Genomic DNA, 10,548 nt, shown 5'->3' with positions numbered 1-10,548 from the left:
ATGGGGTTTTTTAGGGTCTGGATTCCATGGGACTTTACAGATAGCATGTATCCATTGGATCCCCAACTTACTGGGCTCTGGAAAGATCAGGTACCCTGTAATGTCATAAATGTTTTCACTGTCAATGTATCTCAGTCTAAACGTTTAATTGAAAATGAACTCACTAAAAAAAACAATACACCAACATTTAGATGAGTGTAGGTTGGAACTACGGTTATCCAACATGACCATAGTCCAGCAGTGCTATGGCTAGGCTAGAGTTCAAAGGTGAGTCAGGTAAGATCAGAGGTAGGGTAATTAGTAGATTGTTATGGTGAATGTAGGAGAAAGGTAAGGGTTACGAGTAGTACTTGGGTCGGGTTTAGAGGTGGGAATATGTTACTAAGCATATTAAACAAATAATGCTATATAATTGCAAAGCAATGGGGTATATTAATTGATAAATCAGTAGTTTTTTTATTGTGGACATTTTGAACACTTATTTTTTCAACTACATTAATGTTTGAGTGCAAAGCATATTATAAAAGTCCCCTATTGTGATGTATAATAAGGATTTCAGGCCATTGTTAAAAAGATTAGTATAATGCTGCTTACAGAATACCTAGCGCCTTCAATGTTTGTCACAACAGGAGCATTAATTGTTCATGTGCAGAATGAAATAAATGTATTCTGTAAAAATACGACACTTATGAGGCATAATTATAAACTGCTTTATATTGTTTCAACATTTGTAGTGCTTTAAGAATGCCTCACTTACTGTGCCTGGAAGCTGATGAGAGAAATCATCAACAAGTTGGTCAATTGTATTAATATATCAGCCTCGAAGTTGAAGGGTGGCATTTTTACCATAGGTGGCCTAGTATGCATAATATTCCTAAAAATCGCTTCTTACCTGAGACATTAAAGGGCCTGTTTTGATGTCGGTTGGAGTTTCCTCCGATCGACACTGTGGCGGACACAGGACAGGCTGAACTCTGGTCGGCGGTCCCAACAACCTAATTACACGACTTCCGCACATGGTGCAGTCGCACTCCTACATTTCCCTATGAAAGCATGTGTTCTGGCCGTAAACCGGCCACAACACAAGCTCCCATAGGGAAATGGGAGATTGTGTTAATCCCTGCACCCCTTGGCAGGCACTAAAAGGTGCCTGCCATGGGATGCAGAAATTAACAGGGGGGCACTCAGCCTCCAACCGGAGGCTGCAAGGGAAAGGAGTCTTGCAAGGGACCCCCATAAACACACTTTCCAAAAGCGGAAAGGCCGACATGGAAACTCTGCCGAAAACCGTGCATCGTAATCCCGACAGCGTAATCCGATCTCCATATGGATTACGGGCCAAGTCTGACTGGCTGACGAGATCCATGAGGCCATTGGAACCCAGCTGAAATGAGCGGCTGGCTTCAATTTTGACCGGCTGTATCATAAATTATCAGGTCTGAATTGAAACCTATGATGTCGGTCGTAAAGCCTCCGACATAAGGTCGGAGGTTTTACGACCGACATCATAATCTGCCCAATAGAAGCAGAAACATTTGTGACTATGAATCTGATAAGAAATTATCTATTGTTGACAAAAAAATTATTAGTGGCAACTGTGATTAATTTATAATTAAAAATAACAATTTGTGATCCTGGTGCCCAATCAGTGAATTCCAATTAGGGAGGCTTGACATAATTGTAAAGATCTGGGTAAGTAAATGAAAACGTCTACCATCCCCACGTATCTCCATTTTTGCACTCCACAACTGTGCAGGGTTTGTGTATGTATTTTGTTGAATTTGTGATTGCTAAGGTAACCACTGTCAATTCGAAGCGCAAGAGAAATAGAAGAGGCATTGCAATGAATCAGAAAAAGAGAATGGAGACAACTGGCAAGCGAATCAAAGCAGTAGAGCAGTAGAAAGAAGGTCTGAATAGTCCAATAGGCCTAAATCCCAAATAAAAGTGAGGTGGTGGTCTTGAATTTTGGCCATATGTTAGTGCATCTTGGTAGTGGAAGGATTTGAAGCTTTTATGAAAGCCACAAAGCAGGCATCATCAAAGATTTGCAAGATGTTTACAAGTAAGTTCCAAAGAAGGGCCTCATTTTCTCCACCATGTTTTTAGATCTGCAATGAGCCAAGAACTTTTGATTTTCCTAAAAGTATACATATAATGTATTTATTTATAGAGGCTTTCATTCAACCCTCGTCATCTATTGGTAAGTTGTGCCATTAACATTTTTCAGCCGCCTACTATAGCATAGGGCAGTGGGTCAGACTCCTCAGCCATTGTGTAGTGTCTCAGCATAAGATGAGCTAACCATACCCGTTGTCCTCCCTGCACATGCTTGGAGTTCTAAAGTAAAATGTAGTTTGGTTGGAATGTTTAGACCCAAACCAAAGGTCAGTTGTATGCTGAGCTTTGGAGGATGAGGTCTCTTATTTAGAGATAACAATAAAGATCTCCATAACTTTGGTTCCTGCCTACCTGCTCTTCATTTTTACGAGCACACCTCACATTGGCTAACTTCCCAGTGTGTGATGGCATTCTTCCCTTTCACAAGGAGAACATTTGCACAGTGGCAGGGACTGCTAAGGCATTGTGTGCTTTTTGAGACCAAAACAATATTTTTGCTTTTAGAGGATGATTTTTTTAAATTCAGTGGCAACTGGGAGATCTTCCATGTAGCAGGGTTCTACAAAAAAGAATGTCAAAACAAAACAAGCACTGATAAAACCAAAAAGCTGGCAATTGACGTAAAACCTGTTGGCTTTGTCAGTGTTTGTTTTCTAAGTACATGTGGGGAGATTTCAGTTTGCATTTGCGTTGCTAGATGAAAGGTCTCAGAACGGGTTGTAGGGGAGGCAAATGGGTCAGAGGTGCTTGGGGTTTTCTCCCTCACTTGAAACTAAATGTAGGACTTTTAATTGTGCTCTTTGTTCAGCTGGGAATCCTTACGTTTTGGTGGTGGGGGGGAAAGGCAGCAGCAGGCAATATGGTTGAGGCAATGGGTTGTCTAACACAGAAGGCTGAGATAAGTCAAGCAAAGCACCTTAATATGGGGAAGAGATGCGATGAAGAATGGACTATTGGATTTTTATTTGGTTCTTTAAGTATGCAAAATGGCGTCAACAAGAGGAAGGGATAGGAAGTTTAAGATTTGCACCCTTTACATTTGTGGTCTAAATGATCCGAGAAAACGTCAAGTGTTGGCTAAACTAGTTCAGATATTACGTTTGGATATACTTTGTCTACAGGAAACTCATGTGGCCTGGGCCAATAGGGATTATTTAAAAAAATATGGGATTGGAACTGGTCGTTTGTTCTAAACAAACAGGCATTAAAGGAGGGGTGGCGATACTCAAAAAACAGGGAGTAGGGGAATGTATAAAGACACTGGCAGATAAATGGGGCCGTAGGGTCATTGCCGAACTGAAGCTGGGACAGCGTAGGTTTACAATCTGTAATGCTTATGGCCCAAACCTGGACGATGCAGAGCTTTTTAATTTTTTAAATCTTGAGTTGGCACAATGGATTACACCTGTATTGCTAGTTGGAGATCTCAATATTAATATCGGTACTGATTTTGCTTATAAGATCTAACCAAGTGTATTCTGGTAGAAAGAAGTTAACATATACAGCAATACGGCAATTGTGCTTCAATCATGGTCTATATGACGTGTGGCAGGCGAAACATCCTGCTGATCCAGGATTTACTTTTTTTTCAGCTCCCCATTCAAAATTCGTCCGTTTAGATTATGTTTTCTCCACCTCCGAATTCTTACCTAAAATTAATATAGACATTTGCCCAAAATTGGTTTCCGACCATAATCCGGTAGTAATCCACCTGGCATTGGAATTAGAGGGACAATCAGAATCTTCCCCATGGTCTTTTGACCGAAAACTGTTATTAGACGAAGAGTACTGTCAGTACATGTCCCAAACCATCCAGGGTTTTTTTGAAATAAAGAAAGGTACAGCAGCACAAGAAATAGTTTGGGACGCATTTAAATCCGTCGTTCGGGGTGAGACTTTAAGTTTCTCATTATTTAGGAGCAAACAGTTGTATTTTAAGCAACAACATGAGTTTAACCAGGTCCTACAGGCAGAGGAAAAATTGGCTGAGGTCATAAGAATTGGAGCTGATGTAGAAGAATGAAATGAAGCCCAAAAAGACCTTACTATTAAAAGGGCAAACGTCTACGCTAACATTGCTGAACAAACTGCACGCAATTATGTACAACAGAAAGAAGCAGCGTATGAATTTGGTGAAAAAACAGGCAGAATACTGGCAAAAAGGGCAAGGGAGAAAGCGGTATATAATGAGATATCAAGAATCAAGGACCTGCAGGGGGTCATGCAGGAGACAAAGGAAGGCGTGCTGACTTCCTTCCAAGAGTATTATCAGCAGCTATATAGCAATGACATTATGATTGATTCAGCCGCGGCTGATTTGTATTTAAACAATGTACTTCCGGTGACCCTCACCGACGCTCAATACGAAATACTATCGGCACCACCACACTGGGGAGAAATTGAGATCGCAATTAAAGGGCTCGGTCAGGGGAAGGCTATGGGGCCCGATAATATCCCTTTGGAGTTTTACAGGAAATTTAGATATTTATTAAAAGAAGAATTAGTAATGGTTTGTCAGCAAGCCTTCCTGGGAAAAACCCGCATTCCTGGGCAGAAGCCACTATCGTGGTGTTTAAAAAGAAAGGCAAAAGAGAGGATGAATTGGGGTCTTTCAGACCTATATCACTTCTCAATTCAGACAGTAAAATATATTCAAAAGTGATTGCTAATCGGCTAAAACAATTGATGCCAGAATTTGTCTCATCTCAACAACATGGCTTTATATTGGGTAGAAATGAAGAGCACGTCTCTAGCCCCGATTTCTCACAAAAGTCTGGATACATTTGAGACACTTGTCAAAACAGATATGAGTAAAATTCAATACAAAATAAATCTCAAAAATGTATCGCGAGCAGAATATAGCACTTTACAATCATTGTCCAGAAATGATGCAATAACTATCCAAAGGGCAGACAAAGGAGGAGGATTGGTGATTATGGACACTGAATTTTACATCCAAAAAGGCACAGAGCATGTAATGGATGAAAACACCTATGCTAAACTAGACAATGACCCAACAACCGAAATAGCGAATACCCTAAGTTTGATTCTTGATAGAGCTGAAAATCTCTGTTGGATTGACACAAACACCAAAAAGTATTTAGGGCAAGCATACCCAAGAAGACCCAAAATTTACTTTTTACCAAAAGTTCACAAAAATTTGAATAATCCACCATTCAGACCAATAGTTTCAGGGTGTGAATCGATCTTTGAAAATCCAGGAAGATTCATAGACAGTCACATGCAAACCTTCATCCAGCAATGGCCGAGTTACCTGGAAGATACAAGTGATTTTTTGAGGAGCATAAAGACAATAAATATGGAATCAACAGAGGATTGGATTTTATGTTCCATCGACGTAACATCACTTTACACATCGATCCCACATAAATTAGGCCTAGAAGCCATAGAATGGGCACTAATGCAAGAAGACAAGCCTGAAACTTTAAAACTCATAATCATGCAACTTCTCTAATTCTGTTTAGAGAATAGCTATTTCTCGTGGCAAGACCAATACTATACCCAACTCAACGGTACTGCAATGGGTTTTCCGGGAGCATGTGTATAAGCTAATATATTTATGGCGAAATTTGAAACAGAGTACATCATGGAAGATCAAACATGGCAAGATGGTTTGATCTACTATAAGCGATACATAGATGACATATTTATAATCTGGAAGAATGCACAGGCAGCCCTAACCAAAAACATCCAAAGTCTAAACTTGGCAGATCCCAGGATTCAATTCACTCACAACATCAGCAAAACTGCCTTACCATTCTTGGATGTATTGGTAGAATTAACAGATACACACAAGTGTATTCAAAAAGCCAACTGACAAAAATACAGCTTTACAATATGGAAGCTCTCATTCACCAAGCCTGAAAAATAATTTACCAATATCCCAGTTCATGAGGATAAAGCAAATTTCATCGGATAATGCCATATGTTTAAAAGCTTTAGAAGAACAAAAGGAAAGATACATCAAAAGAGGATATCCTTAGAAACAATTGGAGATGCAAATTGCGAAAATCAATGCAATTCCCAGATCAGAACTACTTGAGAAAAAAGAAGTTAAGCAAAATAAACAAATGGTATTCGTATTGAAATTCTCATCATCTTCAAGAGACATCAAAAGGATAATCACAAAGCGATGGGAAATCCTAGATACAGAAAATGACTTTGGTACACTATTCAAAGAAAAGCCATTGTTTGCATACAAACGAGCACAAAACCTCAAGGAGCTATTAACAAAACGATCTAGACGATTTGAGTTAAATGATCAAGAGATTCATAAAGGCACAACCAAGTGCTGGAACTGTAAGAATTGCAATAACGTAATCACGGGTAACATCTTAATGCATCCATGCACAGGAGAAAATATATCCTTAAGGCATACAACCAATTTTAATTCTGAACATATTGTATATATGATTAAATGCCCATGCGGACTACTATATGTGGGCAAGACAAAAAGAAAACTAAAGATAAGACTATCCAACATAAAAGTCGGATTAGAAACAAAAGCACAACTTCACCACTAGCCCAGCACTGGACCGAATTTCGCCACTCAATAGCACAACTGAAATATCAAATTATTGAGCAAATTCCTCAGAGACCAGGCCTGGATGACTCAAGAATCCTCCTTCAACGTGAAGTCTTTTGGATCAAGAAACTCCAAACACTGACGCCGTATGGGCTCAACAGCAAAATGGAAATTATATGTTTTCTCTAGAATGGAGGCCAGCGACACGTGAGAAACAATCACGCAATGAAAATTAATTACAATACACCAAAAAGAAACATTCACACTCCTGTTAACACACAAGACACAAAACAAATACACACCACGTTCATATCCAGTGTCACAAAATAGAGAACTTTAATGCTATTTGATAAAAGAAATGTTGTAAATGTTCAGAATTATTTGAATGTCGATGCCAAAATACATAAAGTGTAATAGTTTGTTGAAATTATCCTTTCGAAGCACAACATAAAAAATCCTACTAATCCAGAAGTAGTAATCAATATATGGACCATAACATCACTTTAATATAATATTTAATAGAAGAGAGAAATAATAGGGAGATTTTAAACTCGGATTCAATAAAGATACAAATGTCATTAACCAAAAAAAACGTTTTGAACGCTGACGCTCGAAATCTCTAGTCCGTTTTCTATAACTATGACTCTTGGCTCAAATAACTGAGTCCTTCATTTATGGCAACGAATACCGAAATCCGCGATAAAAGTAGGACTCATGTATAAACAACAAACGTAACTCAGCTTACGCAGTTGACGAGAAGACGCGTACACAGAACACCGACGAGCCTCAAGCCGGTAAGAAACCAGTCAAGCGATTTTCGCTTTGATACGAATAGACTATAACATTCAATCTCGGTTGATTTTCTAAAGGCAAAATGATTCATATCATTTTTCCGCACTTTACAGCTCGAGCTACAATTTCTCCACAAAACGCGAAGCTACACTGACGTAAGAATTGTCAGGTAAGACTCGGCAAGAGTCAAATGTTATATTGCCATGATAATAGGCACTCGTTTCGCGCCGTTCAAACAAACAAGTTCACTTACAGCTATTTTCTCTTCATTTAACAGTTTCACTTATACTGTTCAACGCGAGAATAAACCTAGATGTGCAGTACTCACAGGTGAGATTATTAAACACGATAGTCTATAAACATCTACTACAATCAGCATAACTATCAAATACATTCTGTTGCATTTATTTTTTACAGAACTTGAAATGCATCCAAGCAGAAAGCAAGTAAAATCGGCACTTATCATGCTGAGCATACAAACAGTATGGTTTTCAGTGCAAGTCTGTAAAACTAATGTAATATTTTTCATTCAGACATAACATTTAGATCCAAGTAATTCTGAGAAAAGCTTGAACTTGCTACATCATAATCTTTCATCTGCCTCATTTGAAGGGGTAAGAAAAAAGTTCTCTTAAATATTAAAAGTCTCCATGTGAACCAATTCAAAAGGTTAAAAATAGAAAAGAAAATAGATAATGTACATAAATAGAATAGATTTACAGAGCGTCAATAGTAATTAAGTTTCCTTTCTTTCTTAACAGAACCCCCGACGAAGGGACAGAGAAGTCCCGAAATGCATTGGGTTTAATTAAATGTATTTGTGAACCATGATGTAAAATTGAAAAAAGAAAAACTGTTATTTTTGGATACTAATTTTGTGAAATGTAAAATGAATATGTTCCAGAAGTGATTTAAGTAAATGGAAAGTATTAAAAATGCTTTAAGAGGACTACCGCTATACTGTAGTGCATGCTGGAGTCCTAGCTGCCTCACAGGGGCTAGGCCACTTTCAACTTTATATTGGGTAGAGACACCACAGACCACATAAGGCGTATAATCTCGTTGCTGGATTGGTCGGAGGCGTCTAGATCTCCAGTTGGCGTGGCCCTGTTAGACGCCGAAAAAGCGTTCGACAGGGTCACGTGAACCTTTTTGTGGTCAGTTTTGATAAAAAAAGGCCTTCCAAAAGAACTGGTCATGGCTGTAAAATCATTGTATTCGCAACCATCCGCCGTGATCCGGATCTCAGGGAAGACCTCAGGTAGGGTGCGGATAGCGAGGGGGACAAGACAGGGCTGTCCCTGTTCCCCCTTGCTATTCGCGCTGTACATTGACCCATTTATTAATAAACTGGAAATGAATCCAGCAATCAAACCCGTTCAGATTAACAATATGGATTTTAAAGTTGGAGCATATGCAGATGACATCGCTATAGTTACGTCTGAGATTGCTAGTGCATTGCCGATCATAGTGAAGTCTGTGGAGGAATTTGGCCAACACTCTGGATACAAATTAAATATTGATAAGACACAGCTTATTCACTCGACGGCTGGTTGTCCAGATAATATAAAGTTCGATAAAGAGGCGATTTATCTAGGAATTAAGATTACTGCCAAAATGGAAGATATTATACCTATTAATCTAGATCCTATAATTAGATCTTCTAATAATTTACTCGAACGTATAAATAATTTGAAGGTTTCCCTCTTAGGGCGCAGCAATGCGATAAAAATGCTTATTCTTCCTAAGTTTCTGTATTTATTTCGTTCTATTCCATTTCTGATTTCATCTGGTTATTTTGTTCGCATAGAAAAAGTTGCTCGAGATTCCTTTGGGGGTATCATCGGGCTAGGAGAGCATATAAGTATTGTGTATTACCTAGAGAGAGAGGGGGATGGGGTATCCCATATTTCCAGTTTTACCATTGGTGCGCATTATTGCAGCATATGGGCTTCTTAATTTTTCTGGAAGACCCTACAGATGAGTATCTGAAGCCTTCTATATACGAAATGCTTTTGGGCACAGAGGTTAAGCAGTGTCTAACCCGTGTTATTGAACCCAGCTACTACAAGAAAACAAAATTTAAGATTTTTGCAGCGGCATATTATATATGGAGGAATGTAAAAAAGAGGGTTTGTTTTGGCCCAAACATTAATGTTGATACACCTTTGAGGGGTTGCACTTTCCTACCTGATCTATTCAAAGATGGGGTGATACAGAGGTGGTATAACTTGGGGATATGTAAATTTGGGGACATGTTTCACGGGAGTGAGTTTGTTTCCTTTGAGTATTTAATGAAAGAATATCAGGTACCCCGTCTTGACTTTTTTAAATATCTTCAGATTTGAAGTTTTTGTATGATGAAAATATCAAAATCCATGATCGGGTTAGAGAAGATTGCCTTGATTGAAGCAATAAAGAGTCCTCAGAAATTAGGGCCTTTATACCAATTATTTGTGGAAACGTTGAAAGATGATTTAGTAATTAGAGCTGAGAAATGGCAGAATAAATTGGGTGTAGAGTGTGTCAGTTTAGAGAGAAGTATTGAGATAGCTAGCAAAGTATTGCTGAACGGCCCCCTGATAAGTCAGCATTTCATGTCAATATTTGAGCTTTATTACACGCCAAGTAAACTAGCAAAATGGAACTCAGGGCGTGGGACGAGGTGTAATCGATGTTGTTTTTATGCAGCAGATGCTGCCCATATGTTTTTTGAATGTCCAAAACTGGGTCAATTTATTGCTGACATAGAACACTTCATTTTGAGGAATCTAGGTATTTCAATTCAACTCACAGCCCCACTTGTGATTTTAGGTTATGAGGAGGGGCTGAACCAACAAAGATCTGGGGTTGAAGAAGGATTTATTTTTATCTGCATGTCGGCATACCGTTCTTGTATTACGTCTCACTGGCTAGACACTGATCCATCCAATTTTATAATGTGGCAAGCAAAGCTTCTATCTATGTTTTATTTTGAAACAGCATTATATAAAATGAAAGGTATAAAAAAGAAAACATTTGGCCGACAGATATGGTCTCCAATTGCCAGATGGATTGGATTAGGAGACTACATTTCTAGAGATGGGAGG

Source organism: Lissotriton vulgaris, chromosome 12 (assembly GCF_964263255.1).
Source record: "Lissotriton vulgaris chromosome 12, aLisVul1.2, whole genome shotgun sequence".
NCBI lineage: Eukaryota > Metazoa > Chordata > Amphibia > Caudata > Salamandridae > Lissotriton > Lissotriton vulgaris.
This window is presented reverse-complemented; position numbering follows the sequence as displayed.